The following is a 17169-nucleotide window of genomic DNA, read 5'->3' on the forward strand; positions in this document are numbered from 1 at the left end:
GAAACCATAAAAACGCCACAGCCACACCGCTGTGAAAGCTCCCTGAACGTCATTTACACAGTCTGATTGTTCACTCTCTCCGCAGCAGTGTGTTCCACTTTGTTGTTAACTGGAGCTAATCGCTAACATGAGTTAATTGTTACATTCCGAGTTGTCGGTTAACGTTCTCTCCGTGCCTATAACATTACCCATTAACTGTTATGGTATTTATGCACTCAAGCCCAAAGAAAACCCAACATTTTATTAAATGTGCTGTAAACGTGTTAAACTACAACCCAGAGTTGTTTAGAAGAAATATGTTCAAATGAGATCTTAATGAACGCAACATGGACATGTACTGTATAGTTAAACGGCGTGTTTAACATTATTAGGATCCCCAAATTCCCCAAAATCCCCAATTAAATCAAGCAGCCATCATGCCACACTGTTCTTTCTCAGCCTGTGAGGAACAGTGCATATGGCTCCCTGTTAAAGGTATTAGACTTTAATGGAAATAGCTTTGTGCTGCGTTGTCAAGAAGACTTTACATTACTTCAGTCCAACACAGAACATATGCTAAGTACACAGAGTATTAATTTTCTTTGTACACATATTTGATATTAGATGAAAGACATTAAGCACAGTGTGTTTAATTTCACTATGAACACTGTGATTGTCTCCCCTTCTTTTTCTCCCTGTTATGTCACAGGGCGACAAGAGACATTTTCAGGATCACATCCGGCCCTTATCTCGTCACATTTGCAAATCCATTTTTAAAAGGTTATACATTAATGGGAAGAATCCCCTCCTTCCTCCTCCTCCTCTTCTCTCTTCCCACTTCTCAGATATGAGATTACACATTTCACCCTGAGCAACAGACAGAAACTAATCCCTGGTCCATGCCAGATATTAGGCCTATGCTCGCCGTGTAGCTGACAGCTCTGCAGGGCCAAGTTCTAATATTGGGTATTTAACAGGCCACTGTAAATCCAGCCTTGGTTAGGCACTAAAACCACAGATGCACATGCACACACACACACTTAATTTTGCACCGTCCGTGTGGTTAAATGAAGACGGAAATATACACAAATATGCACGTCCAAAGCAAATGTTTAATCCGTGTTTTGTTGAAAAACTGTAGCGTGATTTCGAGTATAGCAAATGTTAAATAGCAAGATAAGAATTGGGCCTATCAGAGTAAGTGTGATAAGTATCCCATTAAGTGGCTTCCACTTTCTCTTTGAATCAGTGGATTCTAAGTGGAGAAATTAATATTTAATGCCTCTGGTAGAGTGCTACAGACACTTTCTCGGTGATTGCATCAAACTGCAGCAGTAGGTTTGACAGTATCAAACCCAGTGTTGGGGAAGCTACTTTGAAAGTAGGGTTGGGTATCGTTTGGATTTCAGCAATTCTGAACCCGTTTCTGCTTATCAATAACGATTCTTGACGATTCTTGATTCCAATTCTTTGAGGGGCAAGGTGAAAACAGATCACATACTTAGTTCACTAAAAAAATTGAAAAGCTTCTACACAATTCATTTTCACGTCATATAGTTAAAGGAACCTGTAAATGCATTTCATACAGTTTTGGGTGCTGTTATTAAACAATATGATTCAATGATAATCAGATTTTTTGATTTACGGTAACTTGCCGAAATGAAACAGGGTTAACATGTGTCGGGCCATGTTAAACCAGCCAGTTGCCCAAAAAAGTAAAAAACATTTAATTCAAATAATTTTCCAGACATTGTGTCACAAGTGCCTGCTCTTCTCTCTTAAGACTTGTCTCTACTCTGTCTGTGTCTCAGCACGCTGCAGGGGCTTTGGTAACTTCATACATGAAATGGTGGTCAATATAAATAATATAAGTTGAAACGCAAAAAACATTAATTGCGTCTTGGAGAAAACGTAACACTGGGTTGAGAATGATGTGTGCGTACTGTGTGTAGCTAGTGTGTGCAAGTGAGAGCGAGAGATGCCGGCTGTGCTGACAGCAAACAGCTGTCGGCTTGCGGATTGGTGTGGTCCATGGCAAACGGCTGACTCGTCTCCTCGCGACTCCTATTCGTCTTGGCCATACTGCCTAAACAAAATGTATCGCTTTGCACAGCGTCATACGGAGAAGGAGAAGGAGCACCGTGTAGAGGAACCGATAAGCAGACCCGATATTTTTTTATATACCGGTATATATGATTTTTTTTTAACCTTTAAAGAGTTGTTGGCTTTTTTGAAGCAGTTATAATTTGGAACCAGGTTTTGGTTCCAGACCTATTCGAAAGTATAGCTTTGCGAGCAACCAATTATTTTACACTGGCAGAAGTTGAACTTCAGCAAAGCTAGATTTCTCCCTACTTAGAAAAAGTAGACGCTGGCGTAGACGCTTGATATTCATGCGCCCTCTTGAAATACGTTAGCCGGTAAGAGACATACAGGACATACTGCTCCGCCTTTTTGCGTTTTCCCTGTCACAAGATAAACTCACAGGTGCTGCTAATCTGCTAATGGGCATCATCGCTTCCCGGCCCCTGCAAGTTTTAAGAAGGAAACATGGAGGACCACACGTATTGAAAATCCAAATTTTAGGAACAGGCGTCTTCTTCTTTGCCCAGAAAAAGAAAAAGTATATTAAAAAGAGCAAAAGACTGGCTTTTTGAAGCGTAAAAGCTACCGTAGCTGTAGTACGTGCTTTGAATTGTGTGGTGCAAGAGAGTTGATTGGAAAATATGATCCTAACACAAGATGGGAGTAATTCCTACACATTGGATCTTTAAAAACCTTAGCCAAATATGGCCAAAACTTCCAGCTTCCAATAATACCCAAGACCAAAATCAGTTTGAAAGAAAAGTGAAGGCAGCTACCTGATGAATGCATCAATTACAGTAGAGAAGCAATAATAAAATAACATAAAAAATTATTAATTTCCCTTGGCTTGTATGGCCCAACATTGTTTGTAGTTTTACAGTAGTTAAAGCTTTAGTGCGTAACATTTTGATATATTATTTGATTATTATTGATAATAAACGTCCGTTACATTCAAGCCATTGCCAACTGAGTTGCTGCAAAACTAATTAAGACTGTCAGCTCCACAAAACTGTCTCTGTATTTCTCAGTATGACATCATTGCGTAGTATTGCCCCCTTTTTTTTACTTTGAGCACAGATGAGTGCATACTGTATATTTAGCTGCAGTACGTACAGTATTCACACTTGCATGTGTGCTATTCTTCATTTACGTGAGAGGCATGGTGCCAAATATGTACTTTTGGGACGTTGATGGGCTGGTTGAAAAATTACACAAACAGTGTCTGCTTTTAATAGCGCTACAATCAGCAGTATTCACACATAGTTTGAGATGTAATGACTAAAAGAAGGGTCATGCTGATAGGAAATGTTACCAATGAACCAGAATAAAATGATTTATGAAAGTGTTTAATATAGGATGTTATTCTAGTTGTAATTAAGACATATTCATCAGACTGTAAAGAAAACCATATAAACTGTTGGAACTTTTTCCATTGGCTGCTGTATTTTACTGCTTTAAAACACTAATAATGGTAAGCAGTATCAAACACATCCTCAGTATTTAAATGAGTAACACGTGTTTGTCTGGTCAAATGAGAGACAGACTGTACTGCAGTTTTAAGAGCCAAAGGGAATTTACTCATCATTCCTCATGCATGTCTAATTCATTAGCATCTAGTGCTTTATAAGAGCATCATACATTTTAGATCTGAATTTAAACATCAAGATCATAGACGTATTTACAAATTACCACCACATGATTTAGATTATCCAAACAAAAATAGCACTGGTTTGAATAAATCAATGCAGTGTGTTAAAACATAACACATCTTTACGTTGGCTCAGGACATGAGCACTTGATGACACTAAACGTGGATGTGCGGTTTAGCAGGGTCTGACGGTGAATTGTTTAGTTATTTATATAATTCTTCAGCCATGTTTTTAGTTGACTCAGAAGTAAACAAGGCTTGTTGAGATGACTCAGGGCTCAAAAAAGAAACAGACAAAATGTTCAAATGGAAGCATGCACTTATTTTTTCCTCTCTATACTATATTTGCATATTTGCATGTTACTCAGCTTACAATTGCTATATATTTTCCCCCTACACATGCTGTACTAAAACTTACATATGAAATTCACATTTCAAAAGCAGCAAAATGCCAAGCCCGTCCTCATTTCTGAGCTTAGATTATAAGCGGTTCACTGTATGTGCAAGATCATATTAGCAACATGGCTTGTGTTTTTTCGTCTGTGGACATGTTTCTTCAAGACCCCATCATTCAATGCCACATTGATAACAATAAAGTGTCTTGTGTCTCCTTAAAGTACAGCACGCTCTCTTTTAAGCTTCAGTCCTGCGTACAGAATATAGATGGCAGTTAATTCAATCAGGAGAGACATGTTTGCAGATATGCAAATAAGGTTTATTTTACAGCTCAATTAAATGTACAAAGTCTTTGGCGATTAGACTCCATCGCTATACGAATATTTCATATATATGTATAGGGGTAGAGAACAATCAGGCCCCCCGATGGAATCTAGACACCTGTGGTGGCGACGAAGGAGCCCAAAGAGCAGACCGAAGGAGACTCCGGACCAGTCAGCTGGAGTAGATAACTGGAGGTGGAAGGGGAGGTGGAGGGTTGCACTCTTTGCCTGCAACAATAACTGAATAGCAAGAGGAGAAAGATTTTTTTAAAGCAGTGTTGTGACTCTGTGATTGGCACTTGAAATTTGTGTACCATTCTGATTGGTTTAGCAGGAAGGTAAACGCCTCCAACAGCTGATTTGAGTTAGGTAAAGCATTGATTAAGAGTTAGGTCTTCCTGATAGGACTAACACTGAGCTACATTTCAATCAGGAGAGACACTTATACACAGCATGATAAAATATACATTTATTTAGATAACAGCTCAATTGATTTAGGAGTGCATCGATTAAAAGTTAGGTCTTCCTGAAAGAATTTATGCTGAGCGACATTAGACAACCAATTTTCCATTTTGGTTCTGTTGTAAATATGGTATGCTCTGGACCACGTTAATGAGTTGCTGTTTGTGTGTTTGAAACATGAGCCAACACCTAGTCAATGCTATTCACAGAGTGGTAAAAGCTTGGAGGGAGTGGGGGGTGTCAGCTTGTGTGCTTGGACCCTCCATTTTCAGCAGTCGGCTGGTCTAAATCCAATTCATCAGCCCTTAATGGACTGCACAAATTGTCTCTCTAGGATCTTAACTCGAGGAGTGGACAGACTAAGAAGGAATAAAGTGGGAGCATATGGCGCATAGTGTTGAGCACAGCATAAAGAGGCAAGGGCTGTAGAATTAGTCATGAATGTGTACAAACATCAGTGTTTTACTATTCATAATTTAATCTAAAATTTGGGAATTAGTTTTTTAAGAAAAATATATATATTGCCATTTCAATCAAACATTCACAAGTTTTTAATTCACACTTAGCAACAAAGCTAAACAACAACAACAAAGCCCACTGAGGAAAATGTTTGTGACATTGGGTTTTATTGATAAAATTGACTTTACTTGACAGTAAGAAACAATTAGTTTCCTAAACTGTTTTTTTCTTTAGAGCTAAAAGTTCTAAGAAAGGTGTCTGCATTGTGCTGCACATTTGAACTTGTGCAATTGTCACGCTCTCCATTGCAATCACAGTTTGAAAGAGCGGAACAAATATGTGTGTAACTGCGGTAGTGGCTGAATGTCAAGCTTACATTTCCAGTGAACATGCACCTGCTACTAAAATTACAGATAGCACGTTTCAGTAGCAATGAGAGTCCGGCGCAGAACAATGTTCAGTGGCTGGTGGATTCAGCTGTGAGCGGTTAGCGCAGTGTAGATCTAAGAGCTATCCTTTTCTCCTAAAACCCATTTGCTCCCTCTATTTCCCTGCATTTGAACATAATCACACAGCTCCAAGGGCTCAACAGCAGTAGCAGCAATAACAACAACAGAAATTGTCACTCATTTACTCAGGGGCAGCAACACTCACTGGGCACTCCATTAAGATCCACCAGGCCTTTGATCCCGTTTGTGAATGCCGTGTGTTCATGTATGTACACCAACAAATACATTTTATGTCTCAGAAACAGTCCAGGATTTTCCTGAAAAGGTGCATAATATCAGAGCTCTGAAAGAGAAGCATTTACTGTTGACGGTTATTGCAAACCACATTATTTTGTTCCCACAGAGTTTCTTTTTTGTTCCTCGCCTTGGTTTGTCTGCCCTCTCTCCAGCTGTCAAATTACCACCCTTCTGACTCACAACAACTGATTACTTAGTTTGGGAAGAAGAGTAACAAAGGTGGTAAACTCTTCTCACTTTATCTCTTTTACTTCTCTCTCTGTGTTTTAAATTCAATGGAGAGTGGGAGATAATGAACCCATCTGCACCAAAATGAGTCATCAGTCCTTTTCCAAGGTTGATAACACCCCTAACAATCTGGGAGTGCAAACACCCCCCCCCAGCTACTACTGCTTCAACATCACCTGTTGTCAGAAAACATGCAGCAGAATCCAGACAGGGCCACCTGTCAACACATAAACTCAGCTTTGTGAAAACATCTCAGCTAATATTGGAAAATGAAGTTGAATTCATGGATAACCTTTTGTTTTGACTGAATTATTAAGCCTAATCATACATTTGTATTGTTCTGAACCTGTTTCAGTGAATGGGTTATGAGAATTAATGCAGGATAAGTGACTTATTCTCCTAAAGTGGTGGAGCTTTCCCTTCTTTTTCCTCACCACCTGGTTCAGGCCAGCTTCACCCCACAGGCCGTTGGACTATGCTGTTGGACTATTTAGCTCATCACTTGACACTTTACCTCTATATTGTCACTTTACCTTTTATATACTGTTTTACAACTGTTAACACCTTTGTATGTGTTTTTACTTGTCTTTATGCTGTCAGATTTTTGTTATATTCATTTTACAATTTATATTAACTTTTTAAATTTGATTATACCTGTGTAATCTTTTAATTTGTTATACATATTTAATTAGCATTGTTATTAGCAGGAGCCTGAGACTTAAGATTTGTTTTCCTAGCAAAAGAAAGTTGCGCATATTTTAAATAAAGAGCTTGAACTTGAACCTCTTCTTTGAACTCTTGCATGATGCCCTCCTGACCTTACTTCATGCTCCACTTGGCACACTTCTCTCCATCCATCACAATACGCTCTCTCCCTCTCCCTCACACCTTCACTCTCCCAAAGCCCTATAACTGAGGGGATCGACTGTAGATATTTTTTCCTTCCACATCTTGGGACTCTGTGGCTGGGGTGAACTGTTTTGTGTGATCAGTGTTTCCCAGACTCTACATCTTGTTTTAATCAGGATATCACCTTCCTGCTCAGGTCTCCTGAGACAAGCTTGCCCTGTCTTTTTCACTTTCCCTCTATCACCTTTATTCTTGCGCTTTTACTTCCACCTTTCCTTTAAACTGAAGTGTGAGGATGTTATTTAAGTCTTCCCTGTGAGAGTTCTGCCCAGGTAAAAGGTAGATAGAAGGCGTATGGTGTGAAACGAGGGAGAGGTTTGACTTGGAGGTGAGTTAAATGATGCAGAGTGGAGGGTAAGGCCAGCGTAATGCACATTGATTGAGCAGGGCAAATCCTTTATGAAAATACAGTATATTGTCACCTAATCACAACGTTGGTTTTTATTTTAACCATGTGAATGTACTTTGAACTCCATTATCCACACTGAAAGAGACTTTGACACTTGTGAACAAAGGCATGCAGTTTGAAAGTAAAGTAAAATACATGCAAGATTTTAGTTCATGTTCACACTATTCTGCTGTAACGCCTCACATAGAGGTGCAAGACTGTCATATTAGCTCTGCACCAACTACTCAGAGGTGCAGAAAACAAAACCTTTATTCCAAGTCATATAATAGGGCATGGTGTCACAGTGCCAAATTGAAACATCTTTGATTTTAGTTTTCTCCCTTTTCCTATACTAGCTGAGATTTTTATGGATTCACTTTGAGGTAAATATTGTCATTTTAGGGATTAGAGGGGCAATTTGTGTACAGTGTAGTCTATCAGAGGCTTTTCACTTCTCTGGGTCTCTTAGCGCTCTGGTGTGGGTTGGATCAAAAGCACTCATCAGATCAGAGGGATGCCAGAGCCAGCCTGAACCCGGACTGAAAAAGGTCACGGTACACTCCATTATTCATCAGGCTTCAATGCTAAAGCCAGGGAGTGTTAAGAAAGAAAAGAAAAGGAGAAAGAGAGATCGAGAGATTGATTTAGAGTATCCTTTCTATACCTGTCCTCCCACAGAGACCCTTGCCAAAAGTCCTCCTTAGCTATTCCAAAAGCCCAAGCTCTCCTGTGAATAAGGAACAAAGGGTTAATGCAAATTGATTGGGTGAGCAACAGAAAGAGATAGGAAGAAGAGGGAAGGCGCCTCCTTCTTGTGTGGCCTGACTTGCTATTTCAAACACCCGTTCTCTTTATTTAGCCATCTCTCCTGTATCTTCCCAAATATGATGCCTACAATGTCATTTTGACGTCTGCGGCTCCTTGTTCCAACTTGTTCTAAGACCCTTGAACACAGGCAAAGATGAGTAGAGTTGCCAAGAATGGGGGAATATCATTTGGTAGGCTCCCCTGAAATGGTTGAGCTTTCCACCATCACCACCAGCAGCTCGGCACTCAACAATCACCTTGTCATCTCACCTCTTTCTCAGCCTGTTAAATGTTCTCTAAAGGATAAAAAAAGAGCTAAAAACACAAAGCTTGAGATGGAAAAAAAAATAAAAAATTCACACTTAACCTGTGATATCTGATAAGGGTGTCACATATTGAAATTAAGTCACAATCAAATTAAAAATGGAATCGTTGATACTGCCACTCCCCCATGTCACGTCCGGTCAGCTTGTCAAGCGGAAAAAACACATGTTGAAGTGCTGTCAGTCAGTCAACCTCCTCTAACTCAGCTACAGCCAGTCAAAAGATAGCATGGCAACTGCAGATGATGGAGACCCATTAACAGAACATGTGTGAAAGTGTGGAAGTTTTTTGGATTTCCAGTGAATTATGTTGACAATGTTTGCATTGTCTACAAATAGCCACAGTTTGCAAACTCTGCTATGTGCGTGTACTATATTCTGTGTGTTTACCATTGCACATCAGCCTAGCAGCTAGCGGATATGCCTTCTGCTTATAGCTTTATCCCAACAAAACCGCACGGTTGAATTTCAGCCTGCATGCACGTTTTGTAGCCTAAACAGAGCAGCTGATATTGGATATATATTGGACTGCCGTCCGCCAAGTCGCCCTCTATACTATCAGTCTGCTCAGCTGCTGTGCTGGCTCGATGGTGTTTTAGGCCCCTAACTAAGCCTCCAAGGCAGCTAAAAACAGTTAAAGAAATGGACCAACAGATCCCGTTGATCTAGATGGAGACCAGTGAAAGATATTAGAAGCACTTTTTCGGTGATGGCTGACCGTTACTGCGCACCCTCCAACTGAGCTTGATGACGTAGATGTGACGTGAGCAACCTGTCTGAAAGTTATAAGTCTTCTGGTAGCTGTACCAAGAGAAATCTCAATCATTCAGAATATTGCAGAGGATTTTGCAGAGGATATTCCAAATATTGCATAGGTATATTTTAGGAGATAACATAGACACAGGCTAGTTAGTGCTAACTAAAATGCTAGTTATTAGTAATTAGTAATTAAACCTAAACAGCTAATGTAAGTCAAAACTGTCTGCGAGCTTACCCTGTACAACACGGTAATTCCTCTACTGTGCGACAGTAAGTCGTGTGGTTATGACACAATCGTCTAAATATGTCGAGGGGGCCTTGTTGTACATTCTTTTCGGCTATTGTATCCCCAGTGAAAAATAAATGCTGTAGCCTTTCCGGGTTGTGTTTATTTAATTTTTTAATGCAATGGCAAGGCCGTCAGCAAAGCTCTCTCCAAACAGTGACCTGCACTATTCAACCTCACTAGAAATCCTCTCTGCCCCAGGGAATGTTTCAGGAATGAAGCAGCAAGAGGTGCGATCTATAACTGAACACATGTCACTTTATTCTCCCCATCCGCCTCGCTATCTCCCCTATCCCGTCAAAACACACTTGTAAACGCCACCTCCGCAGAACAATCAAGAGGCTTCTGTGATCCCCTGTTGTGGAAAAAAATCCCACTCTCCCAGTTTCTTTTTTAATAGCAGCATACAGTATCAGCAGAATTACTGCGGCTCGGCTTCAACGCTGCAGCAGCCTTGCTAGAGTGTGTCAGGCCCAGAGGGGTTTATGGCTTTGATCTAACGCACAATACCCAGTGTGTGAGGTGGAATAGTGTGCACACACCCGTACGCAAATGAGCGCACGGCTCATCCGCAAATGCTTATACAAACACTTCTACAGATGTGCACACACACACACACACACACACACACACACACACACACACACACACACACACACACACACACACACACACACACACACACATATCCCCCTTTGATATAGTTCCAGGCTTTTAGTGGGTGATTAGGAGAGGCGACCCAGCTAAGGTCTAGAGTGATAGGAGGAAGCAGGAGCCTGCTGCTCTTTAGTTAGAGGAAACCAATACTCTGTCTGTAGATAGAGGAGTAATTATGCTCAAGGGTTGAAGGGAGAGAGGAGCGAGCATTTTGGAGTAGAAGCCAATGAGTGGAGGAGGATTAGGGTGAGGGTGAGGAACACTGTGCTGATTTCAGATTCCCAGTGTGTCACCCCCACAAACAGCAATTAAAATTCCTTTAAATTTCCATGTGTGTGTGTGTGTGTGTGTGTGTGTGTGTGTGGTGTGCGTGTGCGTGTGCGTGTGCGTGTGCGTGTGCGTGGCGCTAAGCATATGTGTTTTTACATTATGGTGCAGGGTGCGGTTGTGCATGATTCCATCCAGTACTGCATAAATGCAGTTGAGGCTGCTGCTGCTGCGTTGCATACACAGATGTGTGTGAGAGTGCTCACGCCTGTTTACTGAATCCACTCCCGACACTTGTTGGTGGTCTAAGGGCTATGAAATATTAATGACCCCTCTCTCTTAATGATTCATAAATTGTATTCCGATACTCGCCATTCTGCTTCTCCTCGCTACTTTCCACTGCCTATAATTGGACCGTTGGCTTGGTCAGAGAAAAAAAAAGTGTGGAGTGTGGAGCATGAGATGAAAATCAAGTTTTCCTCCCTCCCCACACATTTCAGCCAGCCACATGCAAGTGCTGAGGGATCATAATGTCAGTAAATACTTTTCATGAACAAATGCTCTCCCAGGGAATGTGTTTTTTCATTCACACCAAAGCTGAACCGCGCTAGGTATTTGGCCGGGAAAACTGCTGCCAACTGCGAGTGACACTTTACAAAATAACAGTTTGAGGAGACAGTAAATGAGGGAATTCTTCATTTACTGTATAAAACCCTCAATTACCAGGAGAAAGTTCAGATATTTATTTTCTCTTGCTTCTCACATTAAGATATGGCGAGGTGTGCTTATCTAAATGAAAAAGATTGACATTATGTTTGCTTTATTTATTTATTACCCAGCATCGATTGGAGCCGTGGATCACCACTCAGGACAAAATGAAAAGAAAATAAGCTTCTCACTCTATAGCTTCTCCCCTTCCGCACCCCCCCCCTGCCTTCATCTTCCTCTTTGTGATTCAATAACAGTTTATAAGACGGCAACATTAATATTTGGACAGGAGAAAATGTCCTGTGGGAAGAGATTGGCTGCTTTAGATGCTGCCTTTAACCTTTAACTCTCTAATACACACACCTAAACACACACACACACACACACACTCTCATACAAACACACACACACAAAACAAACATTAAGCATACATTTGCTTTAAATGAGGTTTATTGCAATCATCTTTCTTACGCACGCACGCATGCACGCACACACACACACACACACACACAAACCAGTAACGTACATTCTTTTAAAATAATCAAACATACATTAATTCACCATGAAAGAGCAGGTGACCACAGGCCTCCTTGTAGATAAGATACAAGGACATATACAAAGTCTTCCAGGTCTATGTTCAGTCACGCTCACATTCATTCTAGGATTCATTAGGAAATATCAGTACTGCTGTATTTCCCTCCTATATCGCTCTAATGAATAGAACATGTACGGAATATTGACAATCATTAATCATCAACACACTAGAATGGTGGTATCATCCATATCTCTAATACATAGAAGACACTAATCTAATTCTGATTCTTGAAAAAAAAGCAGACAACTGAACAATCAACCCAAAGATTTAGCAAGAAGCACTCAATAAACCAGGGCCAAGTGTCTCTTCAATCACCCCGTAAGCCCTACTGACTACAGCAAAGGTCAGTTCTTTGGGAATCTATCGAAAACGACCGGCCCTAGATATCCTTGCCAGTGACAGAAACCTCCTTTTTTCCTCTGCCTGAATCCATACTGACCAATGAAGATTGATCCAGGATATTATGGGCATAACAACTTCCAGGAGCTAATAAATCCTGCCAGTGTGAAGACAAAGTGAGAGAGAGGCAGGAACAATGGAAGAAAGTGCAGGAAAATAATTGTATGGTTGCTGATTCACTCGTTTTTCCCTTTGTGTGCTGGAGACTTGAAATAGGATGGAGCTATGTGTATGAGTGGCCACAACTGTGGTGATGTGTGATGTAACACCATGATAGCAATTGCTGTAGGGTTGGAAATGCAATACATTTCACAAGACAAAAAAGGAAATATTGACATGGTCTGGCATGTGAATATGGCATCCATACACATGATCCCTACAGTCTAATGAGCATATGCCCATTCTTTCATCACACTACATGTGCCAGTGAAGACCGAGTAGCCTCCCACTTGTGTTAAGTGTTTAAATGATAATGTCACCCATGCACAAGCTTAACAAGTTAACATGGATCCCAAGGAAAAGCACTGTCGGCAAGATTGAGCATATAACATCTATTTAACATACAGCTGAATAGGAAAGTTAAGACAAGATTCTTTCCAGGATCGTGGACATGCATGAGGCTGGACACAAGCATGCACTCACAAAGCCATCTTTTTCATTTTCACAGTATTGTCTTTTTGATTTATTTCATTATAATTATTTTTAATGAGGCTAACAGAACAGAGTCTGGCAAAAAGAGAAAACACATAGCTAGCATCCTTTTATCACTGGGAGAAAATTAAAGGTTGGCTGGCCACCAGCATGATGCAACACGGCGACATCTGTATCATTTGTCCTCACATAAGCTTTTCTTGAATACAGTAGGTAAAGTTCTATTTTTTTGTTAATCATTTACCAAACTTTTACTTTTTCTTGACAACTATCATCCTTTTCTTTTTCGTGTTGCACTGCCACACATCAGCGCTCAAGTGCACCACACGCAAGTCATTAACTGCCCCCACATTTCCTCCCAAAATGAGACACAATTTGTTCTGAGGCGCGCAACTATGTCCCTTTTTTTCCATCTAAGTGAAGTATTCAAGCCAGCAGCAAACACCCACTCTTGGGGGGTGTGTTGTGATGGGCGGCGACGTGCGATAAATGCCCCCGGGCACTTCCACATCTGGAGCCTGCTACTTCTGCTTTGTTCCAACAGGCTTGTGAGCTGCAGAGATGACCACCACAGGCCACCACGTATTGTGTGTCTCTGCCCTTTCCTCTGGGTGCGGGGCTGGTGGGGGATACACCTCCACCAGCTGACATGGATGCTGTCCATGTTTATGTATGTGTTGCTTCCAATAATATTCAATTCATTTATGTGCCATCTCAGACGTTGGTGGGCCACCATAATGCGACTTGTCTTGCACTCTGACTTCCCTGTCTGCTACATTTGTGTACTGCCAACAAAGAGCATTGACTGAGCATTGTCTGTTTATTCACTTGCCTCAGGGTGTTCCAGCACAAGCTGCTGCACAGACTGTAAATGCCTTCCCCATCGTTCTTGTTGCTGCCTCCCACCTGAGCATATATCAATATGTCATATTTATAGTATGCATTTCACAGCATAATTGCAAGTGCTAGCTTTTGATTAGGTTGATGTCTCTAATGTAATTTGATGCTACGTATGGAGTGAGAATCGAAAAAGGACAAGTCTCCCAAGACGTCCTTCTCCACCAAACACTTACTCTGGACTGATGTTTCACCCCATGTTTAAGATAGCAGAGGAGAGGGAGGGAGATGAGAGCAGAGTAGGAAGGAGAAAGGAGTGGAAACCTAATAGTGAGGGATGGTTCCGTGACGCTGCCCTACAGAGAGAGATAGCCCTCCATCTCACTTATCTCCTGTTTGCTCAATTTCCTCTGTGTACGACAGTGCACCTGGGGTCTGGCTGCAGCTTCCCAACGCTCCTCAACATCAGCACCCACAAGATAATAGCCAATACTGCTCTCCACACTCCCACATCAGACGGGGCCAAAATACCTTGTGCTTTGTTTAAGATTTCCAATGAACAAACCCATGTCCCTGTGGCGGGAAGCCATTACAAAACCAGACAGACTTATATCAGACTTCTTTTTGCTCAGCTAATAGCACAAAGAGGGGGAAAAAAAGCTCAGACAGAGGTCATGTGAACTATAAGGGGCTATTTGGCTATTGTGTGCTACAGGATGATTACCCCATGGATAATCATCCCCCATGGATAAAAGAAATATTCCCCTATGATTACCTTGAAGTCAATAATCCACAGCGTCACCTCAAATCAGAGCACTTCTTACAGTAAGATTGGTTGTTAATGGGCACGGATTGTGTGAGCGACACGACACGCTAATAACGATAGCAAAGCATTCTGCATACAAAGCTACAGAGCTGACGCTAATGCTTTGATGTCCCCTACCATTATCCTCCCACTCTACACCTTGTCATTGTGTTTGTTGAAGGAGTCGGATGCAATTATCAGACGGCTCTTGCGGCTGTATCAATCAGTCTCTCAGATACCTAACTCCTCTTTCAACTTGGATGTCATATCTGTCGTTATAAAAACACAACAGCTGCCTTTTATAAAAGGTAGTCACACTTCTCAGGGCAAGCCTCTCAATAGCATGTGATGGCTGAAGACCTTGAAGTTTGCAAAAGGCTTAAAAAAATAGCTGGAAATTAGTTATTTTGAAGCATGTGTACCCAGAACCAGCAACATTATCATGCATTTGAGACAAAAACACTGGTAGATATATGATGCTAATGCCCATTGTGCCTGTTGGGCTTCCTGTGGGGTACCAGGCTGATACTTCATGTAGACAGATCTGTATTTGACGGTGTCTGGAAATGTCTCAGCTACACAGAGATAGGCCGATACAGCATACAGTATCATCCCAAGGGTACACTCTTTCTGGTCAAAGAGGAAAGGAACCGCAGGTGAATCGTTAGGAAATCCAAACCCTCAAAAACCCAAGCACAAATCAATGAGCAGAGCTGCCTGTAAGGAGCGCACAAACCAAACAGCTTTCGACTTCCCGATTGCTGCACTATCAACATTTCATGTTGATGTGACGGGACCAGCAGCACGCTGGGAAAACCACTTGGGCCCTGTCCATCATGGTGGAGACATACAAACTGCTAAGACCCCTTGGAGATGCAAACGGAGATGTTACCTTCACGCATTCAGGCACATACACAAATGCACACTGGCACCTAAGCTCACAAATACAGTCATGCTTGCTCATACATATTATGAGCAACAGAGCTATCAGGGCTTGTGAGTTGCAAATCCATCTGATATGAGAAATCTGAACAGAACAACAGGATAATCAGCGACACCCTGATACAGAGCTCCTCTTTCACTGCTCTAGAGTACTTCCACATTTTCTCCCTTTGCAATAAGCCTCACTCTTAAGGAATCCAATCTTGATATGTAGCATACTAGTGAGGGCTTTTAATGTCTCCTGTTTCTGCACTCTAAAATGCCAAATCATTACTAACCTACTTAACCCAGCACCTCAGGAAAGGGTGAGAGATTACAGTGGACTTGTATCCCTCTAGTAAAAACCACACTTGCCAGGGAGAAGATCGGCCGGTGTGGTTTTTTCTTAATAGGCCATTCTCTAACTAACGCTCTTAAATGATAGATTAAACAAGGAGGCTCTTGGTGGTTCAGAGGGTGGTGGGGAGATCCACGAGATGCGTGAGTGAAATCTGAATTAGAGACACATGATGAGGAAGGGAGGGAGAAAGATACCAGCAGGAGTAGGAAATGCAGACGGCTGGAGTTGAGTCTCAACACAGCAAGCCATTCAACACACAAATTCTAAATAATGCAGATTTAGACCCACAACCCCCTCATAATGTTAAGTAAGATGCTTTACCACATGCTTCCCTCTTATTAATCAATTAATGCGTATAGAATGAATCAAGCCAGGTTGGGTATAACGGTAGGCAGGTTAAGTTTTTCATGGTCTTTTATGGCTTATGGTATGCATTGGATGTGGTTCTTTAAAAGTAAGGCCTCCGTTTCAGAGAAGTCTCTGGAGAGCTGCCATTTGGAAAGAGGCGAAAGGATGTAGTACGTTCGACACAATCAAACCAGGGATCATAAAGAAACAGATGGTGCTAGGATGTTTACACTACTAGTCTTAACTGCTGGAACAATAAACACACCCACACTGGTATACTCACAATCTCTCACATTAGCATAACCTCGGATTTGAATTGGACAATGTCAAGAGAAAGTCAAGAATGCTTGTTACTTAATGTAATGTCTGGCACCATTGTAAAATTCAGCAAAGTATCATTGGATGTTTTTTGTTTCGTGCCATTGCTCAGATTGCTCTTCAAAATGCTGCAGTCACTGCTCTTATCTCTTTACGACAGCAAGGAGGTGTAAGTTAACTTTTCCCGTTGAACAGAGGCACTTAACATTGACGTTTGCATGCTGAGATATTTCCTGGTTCATTAACTTGCGAGTGGACATGCTGTGCTCTCTCTCGTGTGATGCCGCGTGTGTTCCTGTGTACAGCTGCATATTCATGTTAAATGTTGCAGTTTTTGCATACTGTTACATGCATGATTTGTAACTGCAACCTTTCAGTGCAGTACTTTGGTTGCTGACACTCCCCCCCCCTCCAACCCCCTACAGCTCACTCATTCAGTCGGCGATACTCTGTTTGTCTGCGCCTCCCAGCTCATTGAACTTGTCTCACAAGCACAGTTATCTG

The 17169-nt window shown here is 41.5% G+C and overlaps 1 protein-coding gene and 1 long non-coding RNA gene across 4 annotated transcripts in view; one reads left to right on the forward strand and one right to left on the reverse strand.

Moving 5' to 3' along the window:
* The window catches only part of tafa1b (TAFA chemokine like family member 1b), a 119114-nt gene that overhangs the window by 17880 nt on the left and 84065 nt on the right, over window positions 1-17169 (forward strand). The window lies entirely within an intron of this gene.
* Window positions 1803-9271, reverse strand: LOC116688075 (uncharacterized). Its single transcript, XR_004331698.1, has 3 exons — window positions 9087-9271; window positions 7862-7864; window positions 1803-1812 (listed from the first exon to the last, which is right to left on the reverse strand). It is a non-coding gene; the product is annotated as an uncharacterized LOC116688075 (long non-coding RNA).

Source organism: Etheostoma spectabile, chromosome 4 (genome assembly GCF_008692095.1).
Source record: "Etheostoma spectabile isolate EspeVRDwgs_2016 chromosome 4, UIUC_Espe_1.0, whole genome shotgun sequence".
Lineage (NCBI taxonomy): Eukaryota > Metazoa > Chordata > Actinopteri > Perciformes > Percidae > Etheostoma > Etheostoma spectabile.